The following is an 18,256-nucleotide window of genomic DNA, read 5'->3' on the forward strand; positions in this document are numbered from 1 at the left end:
ACAGTCCCCTTCACCAAATCAATTTTGTTCCCTTAGCAAGACCCTAAGCTACGGCTTGCTCCATACCAAGCACCAGCTGCCTCTGCCTTCCAATCTCACTTGAGCCCAATACTGCAGGGCTCAGACTTGTGTTGATCTCCCTCAACTTTAAGTCATAACAGCTCCGCAGAAGTCTGCGAACTCTCCATCTGCACTCTCAATCTCCTATGGGCCGGGATTTTATATGCCAGCCACACTCCCCATAGTCAGGAAATTTGGTACACCTAGGAGAGGTTGAGACTATAAAACCATGGTGGGAGAAATGGAAAAGAGCAGCAATGTGCTGGTTTGGCCATTGGGTTACGTGGGGAAAGCTGCTTCAGATCATTGGACCATCCAGGGCAGATTCCAATAGTGGGCTCTGAGCACCGGGGCTTCAGAGGGAGGACCAAGAGGTACTTTAAAAAAGACAATTCATTAAGGAGGTTAAGGAGGGTTACGCAGGAAACAAGTTAAAATGCTGACCTGGAGCAATCGTAAGTGACATGCCAATTGTCTAGACTTTCCTCTCAAGAGGTCTGAGGTTTAATCTGCTCTGAGTCACAAGTGAAATGCGTGTTCCCATTAGAATCACTAGTCAATTTTAGCTCATCCAAACTTCAACATAAGTTTGGCCAAACTGGACAATCTTTGTTCAGAAGAGGCCCAATAGCCCGCTTGGTGGTGGGCCACAGGAGATGGGGAATACTGCCTACAACAGTATGGGGGTGCTGCAGGTTAGCACTGTGGTGCATTGTCACAGCTGTGGGGACCTAGGCCTGGAATAGCAGCAGCTCAGGATCCAGGGGTAGCATGATCTGTTGATTAAGTCCCTAGACTGGGACCCAAGAGACGTGGGTTCTACTCCAGAGCTACCACTGACCTGCTGTGAGATGCTGGGCAAGTCACTTTACTTCTCTGTGGCTCCATTTCCTCTCCCACCCCTGTCTATTTAGACTGTAAGCTCTGAGGCAGGGACTATTTTAGTACGTGTTTATAGAATGCCTAAGTGCTGGGGGCCTTATCCTGGCAACTGTCAGACAAATAAATAGAACAGCAGAATTATGTGACATTATTTCTAGCTACAGGCAACTTTCAGCCTCTCCTCAGAAAGGGCCACATTTAGAATAGCAAATGAGTCCTTTAGGATTTCTCTGCAAGATAGAGGCCAGTCACTATCTCTGCCCTTGGTAGTCAGTGGTGTTCACAGAAGCTCAGTGTCAGAGTGGAAGGAACAGGTCCCTGATGTTTTGTTAAGTACTTTTCACAACCCCCCACTCTTCCAGTACGGCCATCCCGTTTTCTGCTCCTGCTTGACTAGCTAGCAAAAATCACATGCACACTAGTAGCACCTGTTGCCATGGAGACTATGGTGCACTCTTCGAAATGGGGAGTGTGGATTTTGATGGGTCAAGGAGGAGAAAGTGGCTTACAACAGCAAAGAGCATTAAATTTGTTGCCAAACTCATAGCTAAAGGCAGAATCTCAAAAAGGTAAGAACGGTTGGAAATTCTCCCTAGCGACATCTGCTTCATTCAACCCACTTCTCCATTCACTTCTGTACAGCCAGTGGCCCCAAAGAGTTCCCCTCCCCTGCTGCTTCCCACATCCCTCGCTAATGGGACAATGCCATGCAGTTTTAAGAGGTGCTGACATCCATGTGCGTGGTGAGTCACAGATACAAGGAGAGAGAGAACACCTGCACTGGTACAATCACCCCTGGCAGCAGTAACCAGGACCGAGCTGATCAGTCTGATGCAGTCATACAGATGAGCTGCTGCACCCGCATCCATTCATAAAACCTTCCACCCACACACAGAGAATACCAGGGCCCTTTCACATGTGCAGGTGCCCTGGCCCAGAGGGCACTCAGAAAACTACTAGACACACCCTTCTCTCCTAAACAAGGACCAGATCCTGTTTCTTTCTGTCTCACTGCAACACTAAGCATCTTATGAAAAGTTCATGAAATACTTCAACCACACAAGCATGCCATCTGGAAAATTCACGAAGGAGGGCCCGACACCAGCCTGCTGGGAAAGGTGCTTTTCCAGCTCTATACTTGTAGGTACAGCATTCGTAAGATCAAGAAGCCACTTAATGTTCATTCTTCTCCACTTCAGCCAAAGAGTTATGGGACCAGCTGTACTTTCTCCACATATTCCAGACTTGGGGGGGTTGAGAACTTCATTTAACTCAGGCACCAGTTTCACCTATGCAATTCCAATGACATTTCCAGCAAGCATGGCACATTTTCAAGTTCTACCACCTACTGGCCAGCAGAATTTGTCATTTATTACCACATTCAAACCCACCCTAGTATACCTGGGTTACTGACTCAACATTCCATAACCAGGGATATTCCAGACACCTCATTATCCCAGTAAGTTACCCACTATCCACTCCATGTTTCTCTTATCAAACCAGTGTCTGGGTACGAGATCCTGAAGAATTTTGATTCCAGTGCTGGGAAATTTCAGAGAATGGGAGTCTGGAAAGCTGCCGAGCAAATCCTTAAGAGCATGTCTCTGAGGCCTTGAATCCAACAGGTGATGCAAAGGTAACATAATTTCCCTCTTCAGATGGCACATTATGACCCAGGAAAAGGGGCATGCTACAGTCAGTCAGAAAATGCCTTTTCATCAAGCAAGAGATGTGCTTCCAGAAAACCTTTTACTGCGAGCAGGTCACTGAATCTCAGGGATGTGTGCAAGACTCTGAACCCAGGGGACCAGAGGAAGATGGGGTGTCACCAAATCCAGGAATGTCGAAAGGGAAAGTGATTTTCTCTAGACACATCCCAGTAGTGTCTAGCTAGGTTCTTACACCATCATAAATAAGTGGTATCAAAGGAAAGCAGCTTCTGCTAAAGAGAGGATAATACACACAACCGTTTCCATTTTACATACCTGCATCTGAAGGGTAGGAAGAGACTCAGCTGAGTCATTTGTTACTGTGCTTTCACATTTTCAGATGTCTCACAAAGATTATCTTTCAAGCAGTCACTTACATCTTGGGTGAAGGTTGGGGAAGGGTATCTATTTCGTTCTCCTTGAACATAGAAGCTGCGTGTCTATAATGATCATTCACAAAAAACAGGCACACCCCCATCACCCTACAGCCCCCTTCAGTGCTAATCAAGGAGCATCTCTGTAGAGTGATTTGTCCAGAACATAAAGCTTTGAGGAGGAAGGGGTATAAAAGCAGGGGGGAAATGGATGAACAGAGGTCCAATACCCAGAAATGTTCTGCATACGTTACGCTGGAGAACATGAAGGCTCCAAACTCTGCTGCTGCTCGCCCTCCATCTCAGCAGTGCTTGAGCATCAGCACTGTGACACCTGTCCCATCCAATGTTTGGGTATTAAGTGAAATATTCATTTATGGCAGGAAGCCAGGAAAGGCTTCATGATGATCAGCAGCCTCAAGGAATCTTTCCTGAGGATTCCTTCTAAGCTATCAAGCTGCTATACATGGGTGGGCTTGAGAGCGCTTAGGGCACAGTGTGCACACAGAATTATGATGCTAATTTGTTCTCACTCCAGGGGATGGGGACTTTTTATTTTTCTTCAAACAGCCTACCTCTGAAAAAAGTGTTACTTATCCATCTCGTGCTGCTCCTCCACATGCCCCATCCTAAGGTAACGGCTGCTACCTAACGATGTTGTTTAAATTCCACCTTCCCCCTGCATTTAAGGGGGCTGCCAATGAGAAGAGTTGGAAAGGGAACTCCCATGCCTGGGATATTGCTCACACCAAGAAGGCAGCAGGCTGCCCTCAAGCTTATGCTACAATTGCCAGCAGACACTGCCCCAGTCCCAGCAGCACCACATCTCAGGTGCCACGTCAATGACAAAAGCATCTGACCAACGGCTTCCCAGCTCTAAAGGAAGGGATAGAAAGCAGAGGGAGATTCCTGTTTCCTTGGAGGGGTGTGGGAAACATTCCCTCTCCTACACTGGGCACCGAGGGAAGAAGAGCATGTTTTGAAGCTGGAGAAGAGGAGAAAGCAGCTATGGGCTGTGCTGAAGACACAGGCAGCCAGTGAAACTCAGCAGGAGCTCTTGCTTTTCTTCCTTTTTAAATTTAATAGAGAGGTATTTCTGCTCTCAATGAGGTGCTTCTCCTTTGTGAGATGCTGATAAATCTCTGGCCATTATCTGTACTTAGTCCCAGCAGCCAATGGGGCTGCTAAATCAGTCTCGATAAGAGGGACTGCATGAATAAAAATGCACAGCCGCTAACTTGTTTACATGGGGAAAAATCTTGTCATCTGTAATGCTCCAACCTTGTGGGTTGGGGGCGGGGGGAGAAGTGGCTGGAATGGTACAGGAGGCACTTGGTTACAGTTACACATTATCAGTAGTAGCTTTAAATAGAACGCAGGCTCTCATCCGAGGCAGAATGCTTGCAGAAAGAAAGCATGAAAAACAGAGGTGCATGAAGTGCACTGGAGAGGGAGCTGGGAGTGGAGCAGTCTCAGAGACCAGCAAAGGGCTGGAGTATAGAAAGCCACGGAAATGGATCAGAGCCTAAGAATGGCAAGTGCCTTGAGAGTATCAACCTGTGTTTAAGGAGGCATATTTCTAAGGCAATCTACTGAACAAACAGCATTATAATGAGGGAAGTCAATGGGGACCCGATGCTGAGAGACAGCTGTCCTTTAAGTTCAAGACTGAAAGCACTCCACCCTAAGGTGGCAGAGAGCCATTAAGCTTCACCTGTAGGAGTCCTGAAGAGGAACTGTGCTCTTTTTCAAGCTTATGGGTTAACAAACTGTGCAAGTGTGAAGGCCCTTGGGATCACTCTGGAGGTCCTCCAATCATCGCATCTCCTTTCTCCCTGGACTTTTCTATGCCTCTTCATTCTGGTGACTGACACTCTGCATGCAGGCCTTTAGTATCTCCTCGTGTGGCCACAGCTTATACTGGCAAAACTGCACTTTTGTCAGTATAGGTTCCCCCAAGTGAAATAACCTGTACTGACAAAAGCACAGTTTTACTGGCATAACTGTGCCTACACTAGAGGCTTTTGCTGGAACAGCTATGTTGGTCAGAGATCATACCTCATCACACCCGATTAAGCTATGTGCACAAAAGTTTGTAGCATAGACCTGGCCTTAGGAGCAGAATCAAATACAGACATGGCCCTATCCAATTGGAGCTCATTCCAAGGCCAAATCCACATACATCTTGCCCTGGCTAACAGATCAGAGTCCTTTTAGTTATTTACACAATGTTAACATGTGTGCAGAGTGCTTTTCAGAAACAGAGAGCTTGTCAATACCTGGCAATGAGGGAGGGGATAACTTGAGGCAGAATTAAGGAAAAGTAATCTGATCTGGGCTCTGTATTTTGCAATTCCCCAGCTGTAGAATTCCCTCCTTGCTGCTCTGGAATCTCAGCTTGCGTTTAAAAAAAATATCTTTGCTCTTTTATTGCAAAGATTATAGTGAAAGTATGAACTCTGTATAACTGATGCAATTTTTGTTTGCCCCGTTCACCTCAGCTGGGTGTTAACTTGGAAATCTAAAGGTGACCATTTCACGGTCAACATTAACTATTATTTTTGCAGAATAACTCCCCATATGTGCTTATCCTACATCCCAAACTGCTTCCCACTCTTCCTCAGATGCTGCAAGCCCCACGCGTCCCTCACTAGTTGTCAGGATCTACAGCTTCAGCACCATCTTCTATGGATACAGTTAGGCACTTAATACAAAAATCCATGGCATACCGACAGCTGAAAATTTATGTATACTGTAAAGCCAACAACTTATCAGAGTAACGATAGTCCTCCTGTGCGGACTGTCATTCATTTCCACATTTATTCAGACCACAACCTCCTATTTTTAAAAGTGACAATGAAGTTGTTGGTGAATTTCAGTATGCTGTGGGGCTGTGCCAGAACCTTCCAACAGTCTTGTAGCAGAGTTTAGGTTTAGCTTGCCATGGAGCACACAGGGCCTCGAGTGCATGTGAACACAATGACTGGGTTTAGGTTGAGTTATTAATGGTTCGATAACACATTTTATATATAAACATTGTGATCAATGCGCCTTTTGCAAGCAAGGATTTTTGGCAAATCTTTCTAGGAGTTTCCAGTTTGGTAAGAATTTCCCTAAATTAAAGCACAAATAGGAGGTGAGTTATGGCCCTGAATCTTTCAGGACACATCTTGCGCCTTCTTTCATGGATTCACCCCTGCTCAGATAGGTTAGTCTGTGCCCTTCCCTGCAATTCATCACTCTCAGCTCAATAGATGTTTCTTCCCACTAGTCATAATGAGATAAATCAATCGGTTCTTGCTCATCTTTTTGGCTTTCTTGGAATTGGTGCGTCTCACCTTAAATTTTGCTATGTGCAACAAGACAGCAGTTTCTTCGAACTGTGTTCATTTTCCCCAGATGTGACAGGATCACGTTTTCTAAGTTTATTTTTCACTCTAGAGATACAACAAATCTGTATGTTGCCTTCGTATTCCATTTAGTCTACAACTCCAACAGAGCTGAAGAAGATCCTACTTTCGCCTTTCAGGATACACTGATTCAACTGGGACCTAACTCCCTGACTCTTAACTCTGTTCTACACTACTAGTTTAGGTCAAATTTAGCAGCGTTAGATCGATTTAACCCTGTACCCGTACACACAACGAAGCCATTTTTGTCGACTTAAAGGGCTCTTAAAATCTATTTCTGTACTCCTCCCCGACGAGGGAATTAGAGCTGAAATGGACATCACCAGGTTGAATTTGGGGTAGTGTGGATGCAATTCGATGGTATTGGCCCTCCTGGAGCTATCCCAGAGTGCTCCATTGTGACTGCTCTGAACAGCGCTCTCAACTCAGATGGACTAGCCAGGTAGACAAGAGGCATGTCCGAGCCCCAGACATGCACTTCTATGATGAACTGCATGCAATTCTAGGGGGTGCCCCTACCACTGCCCCATCCCCGTACGTGGATTCCTGCAAGGGGGGAGTCTCACGCGACAGGGATGAGGATTTAGGGGACAAGGAAGATGATTAGGTGGAGGATGAAACCGTTCTCCCTGACACCCAGGAACTGTTTATCACCCTGGATCCAATACCCTCCAAAAACTCCCAAGGCGGGCTCCCGGACCTTGAAGGCGGAGAAGGCACCTCTGGTGAGTGTACCTTTGTAAATATAATACATGGTTTAAAAGCAAGCGTGTTTAATGATTAATTTGCCCTGAAGACTTGGGATGCATTCACGGCCAGTACAGCTACTGGAAAAGTCTGTTAACCTGTCTGGAGATGGATCGGAAATCCTCCAGGGACATCTCAATGAAGCTCTCCTGGAGGTACTCCCAAAGTTTTTGCAAAAGGTTTCTGGGGAGGGCAGCCTTATTCAGTCCTCCCTGGTAGGACACTTTACCATGCCAGGCCAGTAGCACGTAGTCTGGAATCATTGCATAACAAAGCATGGCAGCGTATCGTCCCAGTGTTTGCTGGCAGTCAAGCAACATCTGCGAGAGGAGAGGTGGCGGCAGCGTGATGGCGGAAGCAGGATGCAATGCTGAGGCTACTGGAGGATCAAACTGATATGCTCTACCGTATGGTTGAGCTGCAGGAAAGGCAACAGGAGCACAGACTGCCACTGCAGCCCGTGTAACTGCCCGCCCTCCTCCCCAAGTTCCATAGCCTCCTCACCCAGACGCACAAGAACACGGGGCGGGGGAGAGAGAAGGGTCTCCGGGCACCCAACCACTCCACAGAGAGATTGTGGAGCACAGAGCAAGCAGTAATAACAGTGGGAATATTGGTTTCACTGACGTCTAACAGAGTCAGTAAACTGCGCCAGCGCACTTTTAAACACCCAAATGCACATTCTACCACCATTCTGCACTTGCTCAGCCTATAGTTGAACAGCTCCTGACTACTGTCCAGGGTGCCTGTGTACGGCTTCATGAGCCATGGCATTAAGGGATATGCTGGGTCCCCAAGGATAACTATAGGCATTTCAACCTCCCCAACAGTTATTTTCTGGTCTGGAAAGTAAGTCCCTTGCTGCAGCTGTTCAGATAGACCAGAGTTCCTGAAGAGGCGAGCGTCATGTACCTTTCCCGGCCATCCCACATTGATGTTGGTGAAACGTCCCTTGTGATCCACCACTGCTTGCAGCACCATTGAAAAGTACCCCTTTTGGTTTATGTACTGGCTGCCAAGGTGGTCCAGTGCCAAGATAGGGATATGCGTTCCGTCTATCGCCCCATCACAGTTAGGGAATCCCATTGCAGCAAAGTCATCCACTATGGATTTGCACATTTCCCAGAGTCACTACCCTTGATAGCAGCAGCTCAGTGATTGCATTGGCTACTTAGATCACAGCAGCCCCCACAGTAGATCTGCCCACTCCAAAATTGATTCCCGACTGACGGTAGCTGTCTGGCGTTGCAAACTTCCAGAGGGTTATTGCGACTCCTTTGTGAACTGTGAGGGCTGCTCTCATCTTGGTATTCTTGTGCTTCAGGGCAGGGGAAAGCAAGTCACAAAGTTCCATGAAAGTGCCCTTACGCATGCAAAAGTTTTGCAGCCACTGGGAATCATCCCAGACCTGCAACACTATGCAGTCCCACCAGTCTGTGCTTGTTTCCCGGGCCCTGCCCTGTTGCCACCAGGATGTCCAAATTGCCAGGGCCCGTACTTTGAGAGAAGTCTGTGTCCATGTCCTCATCACTCTTGTCACCGCACTGCCATCGCCTCCTCGCCTGCCTTTGCAGGTTCTGAACATATTGCAGGATAATGTACGAGGTGTTTACAATGATCATAACTGCCATGGTGATCTGAGCGAGCTCCATGCTTTCCATGGTATGGTGTCTGCAGGAGAGCAGAGTTGCAGCGGTAGCGATGGCTGACGATGGATGCCACAAGAATAGATATTTATAGAGAACAACGAGAGGACCTGCGAGGTGGATTCATGAGAGAACAGTTGCAGTGGAAGCGGGAGCCCATGACAGCCAACATAGAGAAATTTGCTATCGAGACGAGAGCAGAGTTGCAGCGGAAGCGGTGGCTGGATGACCAGTTTTGCAGACCTACTGCACCGTCTGCTGCCAGTAGCACCAGGACACAACAGCGGTGGTGTCTGTGAGCTGAGCGGGCTGCATGCTTTCCGTGGTATGGCGAGACAAGAGGAGGAGAGCAGAATTGCAATGGAAGTCGGAAGTGGTGGATGACAACGGTCATATAGAGGACCTGCGAGGTGGATTCAGGAGAGCAGAGTTGCAGCGGAAGCGGTGGTTCGATGATGACGGTTAGCAGTCCTACTGCACCGTCTGCTGAAAGTAGTATGGCATCCGCACAGAAAAAAGGCACGAAATGATTGTCTACAGTTGCTTTCGCAAAGGGAGGGGCGACTGACGACATGTACACAAAACCACCCGCGACAATGTTTTTGCCCCATCAGGCACTGGGAGCTTAACCCAGAATTCCAAAGGGCGGCAGAGACTGAGGGAACTGTGGGATAGCTACCCACAGTGCAACGCTCCGAAAGTCAACGCTAGCCACAGTACTGTGGATGCACTCCACTGACTTAATGCGCTTAGTGGGGACACACACAATCGACTGTATAAAATCGCTTCCTAAAAAATTGACTTTTATAAATCTGACCTAATTCCATAGTGTAGACATACCTCTAGTGTTGACAGACTATGAATGAGGATACCTGGCCTATCTCCTGAAATGGATGAGCAGGACATGAGGCTATGGGGGAAGGAGAAACTCTACACAAAGATAAAATGCTGCCACTTTCTTACTCGATGCTCTTGATCATGTAGCATATTGTCATCCCTTAGACCAATGCAGGTCTCATTAGAGCACACCCAACTCTTCCTTTCTTCAGGGGAGTTCTTGGTCTTGTAGCCTCGTAACCCATCTCAGAAGCCTATCATGACATAATTGTCTAGGAAGCTTCTTTTAATAATCAACTAGCAGATGGGTTGAAGAAAATTAACAAGGACTGAATCTTAGGAAGGCGTTAATCATCTCAGACAAAAATGCCACCTCTCACTCAGCAACATAATGCTCTTTCAGCAAAGAGCCTCATTACTTTCCTTCATCTCCTGCTAGTTTCTCCCAAAGGCCATAAAAAGAGCAAAGAAACCCAATGCCTCAAAAACCAGAGGGTACTGTCCAGTACTAGATCTGAATCCAAGAACAGAAGAAGCAGCAAACAGAAACTAAGCAAACACGCCCTGTCCTTTAGGGGAGAAGCAGATAAAAGGACAGAAGCAGCAGGCATGTTGAAAAAATGGGCAGTCAGCATAAGAGAAGACAGATAAATGTATGTCAGTGCAGATATGAATGCTGTACAAACAAGACTGTGCCCTAAGCTACTGCTGATCTCTAGCAAATTACTCTGACATCTGCCAATGCTGCAATAATTTCAAAAAATTATGGCCATTTTTATGGCAAAGAACTGATGATCCTCTGCTAATTTTTAGCTTTAATTCAGCCAGTGAACCAAAAACAGTACCTTTGAGTTGCCTGTTAAATGTCATGCTGAGAGAATGAAAGCAAAATTTACAGTATTGTAAAGTTATAATGACAAAAGCAAAGGATTCACATACAGCTGCCACTCCATCCTGCTCTCAGACTGTTGGGCACTCAGTGGAACAATAAATGAGATCAAGTGTCAATAATATGCTGACGAAACAAGCTATATGTATCCTCATCTGGATCAGAAGATGCTCTCAGCCAGCTGCCTAAATGTCTGAAATGAATAAGCAACTAGAGGAAACGGTTGTCTTAAAGTTAACCTAAGTAAGATAAGAGAAAACACTTTGAAAAATCTTTAAGAAATCATGACCGACCCCTCAATCAACAGTCAGACTGGTGCAAATCTTGAAGTCACACTCCGTTCAGTGTTATGCTTGGGCGAGCAGGTTCCAGAAATATATGTCTCCTTCTCTGATTGACAAGATTACTGCGCCCAACTCCCCAGACAAGGCCACAGTGATGCTTGCCTTTATTACTTCAAGGCTGGGATACCACAATGCTCCCTAGGTGAGGCTGACAGAACCAACTGCAGATTGTGTCTACTATAGAGTGCAAGAGCTCATCATGCCCTCAGCAGAACATGCAGACTGGATCATATCACTCTGGTGGTGCGTGCTGGTTCCTTGCTCAATATCAATCCAATTTAAGGTGCTGGCCCTCATCTTCAAGGTCCTTACCAGGTTACAGAGTAACAGCCATGTTAGTCTGTATTCGCAAAAAGAAAAGGAGTACTTGTGGCACCTTAGAGACTAACCAATTTATTTGAGCAGAAGCTTTCGTGAGCTACAGCTCACTTCATCGGATGCATACTGTGGAAAGTGTAGAAGATCTTATTATATACACACAAAAAGCATGAAAAAATACTTCCTCCCTCCCCACTCTCCTGCTGGTAATAGCTTATCTAAAGTGATCACTCTCCTTACAATGTGTATGATAATCAAGGTGGGCCATTTCCAGCACAAATCCAGGTTCTCTCACCCCCCCCCCACACACACACAAACTCACTCTCCTGCTGGTAATCTCAGGCATTGGCACCTTGACAGCAGGATTGTCTGGCTATGTAGACTCCCTCCTCAGGCCCTACGCTACCAGCACTCCCAGCTACCTTTGAGACACCACTGAATTCCTCAGGAAACTACAATCCATCGGTGATCTTCCTGATAACACCATCCTGGCCACTATGGATGTAGAAGCCCTCTACACCAACATTCCACATAAAGATGGACTACAAGCCGTCAAGAACACTATCCCCGATAATATCACGGCTAACCTGGTGGCTGAACTTTGTGACTTTGTCCTTACCCATAACTATTTTACATTTGGGGACAATGTATACCTTCAAATCAGCGGCACTGCTATGGGTACCCGCATGGCTCCACAGTATGACAACATTTTTATGGCTGATTTAGAAAAGCGCTTCCTCAGCTCTCGTCCCCTAACGCCCCTACTCTACTTGCGCTATATTGATGACATCTTCATCATCTGGACCCATGGAAAAGAAGCCCTTGAGGAATTCCACCATGATTTCAACAATTTCCATCCCACCATCAACCTCAGCCTGGTCCAGTCCACACAAGAGATCCACTTCCCGGACACTATGGTGTTAATAAGCCATGGTCACATAAATACCACCCTATACCGGAAACCTACTGACCGCTATTCCTACCTACATGCCTCCAGCTTTCACCCTGACCACACCACATGATCCATCATCTACAGCCAAGCTCTGCGATACAACTGCATTTGCTCCAACCCCTCACACAGAGACAAACACCTACAAGATCTCTATCAAGCATTCTTACAACTACAATACCCACCTGCGGAAGTAAAGAAACAGATTGATAGAGCCAGAAGAGTTCCGAGAAGTCACCTACTACAGGACAGGCCTAACAAAGAAAATAACAGAACGCCACTAGCCGTCACCTTCAGCCCCCAACTAAAACCCCTCCAACGCATTATTAAGGATCTACAACCTATCCTGAAGGATGACCCAACACTCTCACAAATCTTGGGAGACAGGCCAGTCCTTGCCTACAGACAGCCCCCCAACCTGAAGCAAATACTCACCAGCAACCACATACCACACAACAGAACCACTAACCCAGGAACCTATCCTTACAACAAAGCCCGTTGCCAACTGTGTCCACATATCTATTCAGGGGACACCATCACAGGGCCTAATAACATCAGCCACACTATCAGAGGCTCGTTCACCTGCACATCCACCAATGTGATATATGCCATCATGTGCCAGCAATGCCCCTCTGCCATGTACATTGGTCAAACTGGACAGTCTCTACGTAAAAGAGTAAATGGACACAAATCAGATGTCAAGAATTATAACATTCATAAACCAGTCGGAGAACACTTCAATCTCTCTGGTCACGCGATTACAGACATGAAAGTCGCTATTTTACAACAAAAAAACTTCAAATCCAGACTCCAGCGAGAAATTGCTGAATTGGAATTCATTTGCAAATTGGATACAATTAACTTAGGCTTGAATAGAGACTGGGAGTGGCTTAGTCATTATGCAAGGTAGCCTATTCGCCCCCCCCGACGTTCTTGTTAAACCCTGGATTTGTGCTGGAAATGGCCCACCTTGATTATCATACACATTGTAAGGAGAGTGATCACTTTAGATAAGCTATTACTAGCAGGAGAGTGGGGTGGGAGGAGGTATTTTTTCATGCTTTTTTGTGTATATAATAAGATCTTCTACACTTTCCACAGTATGCATCCGATGAAGTGAGCTGTAGCTCACGAAAGCTTATGCTCAAATAAATTGGTTAGTCTTTAAGGTGCCACAAGTACTCCTTTTCTTCTTACCAGGTTAGTAGATGACTATCTTAGATACCCTATTTCTCACTTCAGCACACAATGGGCATTATAAAACTGATATTCGTACTTGGATGAGACATTTAATTATTGTATTTGGTGCCTAATACCATATTGGTGCACTAGAAACAGAGCTTGCAGGAGTTTCCAGACCATTGAAACACCTATTCTGAGTTCTAGACTTTCCTGGCTCTACAGGTGTGGGCCCCAGTGGACAGAGCAAAATATTTACAGCACATAATCTTCCCATCAGAGAATGCATCTCTTAACTCTTACAGTGTACCAGCCCAACATCCATAGACAATGAAGCCCTTTGGTTATCCACAAAACAATACAGAATGGGCACCAGCAGTGCAAATTTCCCACAGTGCCACACCCCACTACAAATGTCTCAGCCCATAACCATGTCTAGTCTAGAGGTTTTGGTTATGTGATTGTGTAATTTAAAGACTGTATCTTAATGCATAGGCACAATGGGGCAGAGATAAAGTTACACAGGCAACATTAATTCAGGTGTTTCCTAACTTTAGATTGTTTGACTTTGCAACCTTAATGTTCTTTTAATGTAGTTTTTAAACATATAATTTAAGTTTTTTAACACCTTAAAAACTGAAAAACAAAAACGTCATTCTGTAAAACCATACTGACCCCTGACAGGAGGCTTGAGCAGGGTTGATATCTTCAGATCCACTGTGCAGTCTTTTACCATTTGAGCTAATGGAGTAACTGAGAGGAGCTGAAGGCTGTTATCTTCTATGTGGACCTGCCACTAGAGCAGTGGTGGACAATTTACTGCCTGTCAGGGTAATCTGCTGGCGGGATGCGAGACAGTTTGTTCACATTGACCGTCCGCAGGCACCACCATCCACAGCTCCCAGCGGCCACGACTGGCCATTCCTGGCCAATGGGAGCTGTGGGAAGCAGCGGCCAGCAAGTCGCTGCAGCCCGTGCCTCTTCCCGCAGCTCCCATTGGCCGGGAATGGCGAACCACGGTCACTGGGGGTGGCTGTGCCTGTGGGTGGTCAATGTAAACCAACTGTCTCATGGCCTGTCAGTGGATTACTTTGATGGGCCGCAGGTTGTCCGCCACTGCACTAGAGGGATGGAGATAAATAGCAGTGAAACCCACTGCAAAGTGCCAGACAGTAAAGGAATACAGAGACTCAGGAGTAATGGGTTCAATTCCAGATTCTACAGAATGCCCTCTAGTGATTACAGACCTTTCTGGCCTTCTGGTCTCATCACCTCCAGGATCCTAACCACCCACCCACCAACATTCCCCACTCCTCTGAATTCAAATAAATCTGCTTCCTCCTCCTACTCCAGGTTGCCTTGGCATCAGCAGCAGGACCACAGGAGTGTTTCCCTGCTCTCAGGTCCTATGCTTGGTGCCACAGCAGCTCCTGGCAATCGCAAGGAGAAATTGCTGGGAAAGTCCTTCTCAGCCATTACAGCGCCAGAGTGGATCATGCACTGTCCAGTCCAATCACATGAAAGCTTTGAGATTTAGCTGCCAAGCTAACGAGTCTCTAGGCATGTACAAACTACAATTTTTCAGGGGCTTATAATTTGGCTAGAACATCTCAATGAAACAATTGTAAGAATTTTTTTTAAATCTTATTCTTGCAAAATTGAAGAACCATTTTAGTTGAAAAGAAAAAACCCCAAACAAAATAGCTTTGCTAGTGTAAAACTCAGTTTGAGCCCAGCACACTACATGTTCTGCAAAAAAGCGAACACAGCGAGCAGGATTTGAAAAAGAAATGTGCGTGAGTGACGACTTCCATCCCAATTGTCAAGCAGGTAAAACTTCCAGAGTAGGTGATGGAAAGAACCCGATAGATCTTAAACACCCAGTCCTGTGTTCCCACACGGCGCTGACACACATTATACTTAACTTCACACCTCGGCTATTCAATTTCTGTGCCCGCGCTCTTTACCAATGCACCTCTGTCAATTCACCTCAACCCTAACCGGCACAACTCCACTCAATCTCTCCCAAATATTAAACCCAGGCTCACTGTAAACAGAAGCATGGACACTGCAATGTAATCTGCACAGGCTGCATGTTAAAGCAATTCAGGAATGTGGCACTTTTATATGGAGTACATTACTCCTGGGTTCCACAAACTATGCTGGATGACAGTTGGCTTTTAGGTGCAATTGAAGATGTTGGCTTTTGTTTATGAATCCCTAATGAGTTGGATCCTGATAACTTTAGTCTCCTCTCCTCCCATTTGATACTGTTGCTGTTGAGATCTTCTGAGGAAACAGAATCAACACCCCTAGCTTAATTGTGAGAGGGATGAAGGCTTGGAGCTTCTGTTTTAACTATAGAATTCTATTCCCTGTTAGCTTGCCAAAGCTGGAATCTGACGACCTTCAGGTCATGTTGCAAGGCTTATTTGTTCTCCCAGGCTTTTCCTGAGTCCGGGTGGAGAGCATCTGCAAAGTGTGATGGGAGAGCTTTCTGAGGGATTCAACAGAATTTGGAGTGCTGTTTCTCTTGGACTTTGGTCTCAGGAGTTGTTCTAATTTTACATTATTTTAACAAGCACCCAGAGCATTGGTTTATAGAGCATGGCTGTGATTTTTAAACAGAATACAAGTAAATGTTAAGCAGTATTTCCTTTGTCACAAACTGTGTCAGCACACTGGCAATATGGATGATTACTGATTCTTTATCTGTAATGTACTTGTTTTAAATTACAAAGCAAAGAATAGAAGCTTTAATGGGTGCTTATTTAAAAAATACTTTTTCTATTACACACTTGCCAAGCTGCAAACAATCTTTTACTCAACTGAATATGAATACAGCAGCCACTAGTCAGCACTGAGTGTGCTAAGACTATTATAAAACATCTTAATTGAGGCCATGGTTTTATTTCACATGCTCTCAGAAGCAGATACAGAGCAATATAACAGCCTTATTGCAAATCCCAAAGATGACTCATTTTTACAAGTTAACAATTCGTAAAACTAGATGATGAGATAAACATTTAAAAAACAAACGGCAGTTTTATTGTGCCTTCCATTTATTTTTTAGATCTTGGACCGATTACAAAGAAAGTGCATGGCAGAGGCAATAAATGCAGCACAGCTCAACTGTAGTACAGCATTTGACATACTGCCACATGAAATCTTGCTGGTAAAATTAATTCCAATTGATCTGGACATGGACACTGTCATATTGACTGAAAACTGACTGAAAGACTAAGGATTATGATTAACAGGCAAGGTCAGAGAAGAGGCATTTAGTCGGGGCACAGAGAATGGGGTTAGATCCTGCTACATTTAACATCTTCATTAATGATCTAGGAAATGGAAAAAACAGATTATTAGTGAAATTAGCAGATTCTGTTAAACTGAAAGGAGCAGCAAATACCAGTGCAGAAAAAACAAACAAACACAAAAAAGGCCCTAGAGGTCCAAAATACAGGCAGGAAATAACATGAAATTCAACCTGGATAATACGGCTAATCCATCTGGGGAAAATAATCCAAAACAGAGATATTCAGATGGAGGAAGAGAACTGGGGAGCAGTAATGCTGAGAGTGAACAGCAAATAGGATAGGACTTTGCAATGTAGAAGACTGACAAAAAGAAAAAACAAACAGAACTTTGTCAATTTTGGCTTGCATCTACTAAGCCTAACATCCCAGAGAAACAAGGAAATATTCCCTTTATACGGTTCTTGTGAGACTACACCTAGCACATTACATACACTCAAATACTAGAAAGACATTGACATGTAGAGAGAATTCGGAAGAGCAAGAAAAGTAAGTATGAGGCTGGAGGACTAAGTTACAAGGAAAGATTAAGGGAACAACAATTTATTGCTTTGCTAAACAATGACTCGGAGCAGGAGAAAATAAGTGTCTACAAATACTTGAAGGGTGTAACACACCAAGGAGGGAGAAGACATGTTTAAAACTAGTTCAAGGGGACACAAATAGGAGGAATGGAATTGAAAAGGAAAATATAGATTGACTATTAGGCAATATTTCTTAATAGTCAGAATTAGTTGGCTGAGGAACAGTCCCCACAGAAAGGGAGGAAAGCCCCATTTATTGGGATTTAACAGCTTATCTAGAGAATGGGCCTTAAGGAACAATCCTGGCCTGGCTCCTTATAGGAATGGATGAGATGTGAACTAAACAGACTGTTCCACCTTTATCTTTTATGATGTGGTACAAGAGGACCCTGGGAAGTGACACACCCATCTATGGCAGTGAAACTTGGGTAAGTCAGAGGTATCCTCAAACAGCTGGAGATGGAAAACATTCTAGTACCAGTGAAAAGTGCAGTCATCACACTAGACACTGCTGCTTATCACATCCATATTCAGGCCTCTACCCCAGCTGACCATTAGATGATCTGTGCTGGTATGTCCCTCTCTCTGCAGTTTGGAGACTGACCACAGAGTTATGAAGCAGAGCCAAGCAATTTATCCCAACAGAGAGGTGGAGTGTCTCCCCTGCATTCTTACAGAGGGATGTCTCAGAGTAACTCTCTCACTCCAGGAAAGCACTGCCAAAATCAGAGATAACAATCACAGGAAAACGCTATTTGTGGCTTTGTAGCATCCGTCATGGAACAGCCGTTATGGAAGCTATTCCACTGTGTAAAGCTACCACCATTCAAAATGAAAAGGTTTAAAACCTTAGCCAGTCAGGCATACACACTAATCCCACTGCTTCACAGCCACAGCTCACTACTTGGGACACCTACTGGGTAATTACTGATTAAAAAAAGACATGCATTAACCGTAGGCATATTTCAGAGATGTAAAGATGCAGTGTGGCTCTCCTGTGGTAATGGAAAATGCCATGACACTGTCCTCAAGTGTATAGGAATTAACTCCAGTATCCCGTCCAGATTTAAA

General features: G+C 45.2%; 1 protein-coding gene across 4 annotated transcripts in view; it reads right to left on the reverse strand.

Annotated features, from left to right (window-relative positions):
* AMBRA1 (autophagy and beclin 1 regulator 1) overlaps positions 1 to 18,256 on the reverse strand; it is a 199,969-nt gene that overhangs the window by 47,370 nt on the left and 134,343 nt on the right. The gene's annotated exons all lie outside the window — the stretch shown is intronic.

The sequence above is a fragment of the Lepidochelys olivacea genome, assembly GCF_965140295.1.
Source record: "Lepidochelys olivacea isolate rLepOli2 genome assembly, chromosome: 6".
Taxonomy (NCBI): Eukaryota; Metazoa; Chordata; order Testudines; family Cheloniidae; genus Lepidochelys; species Lepidochelys olivacea.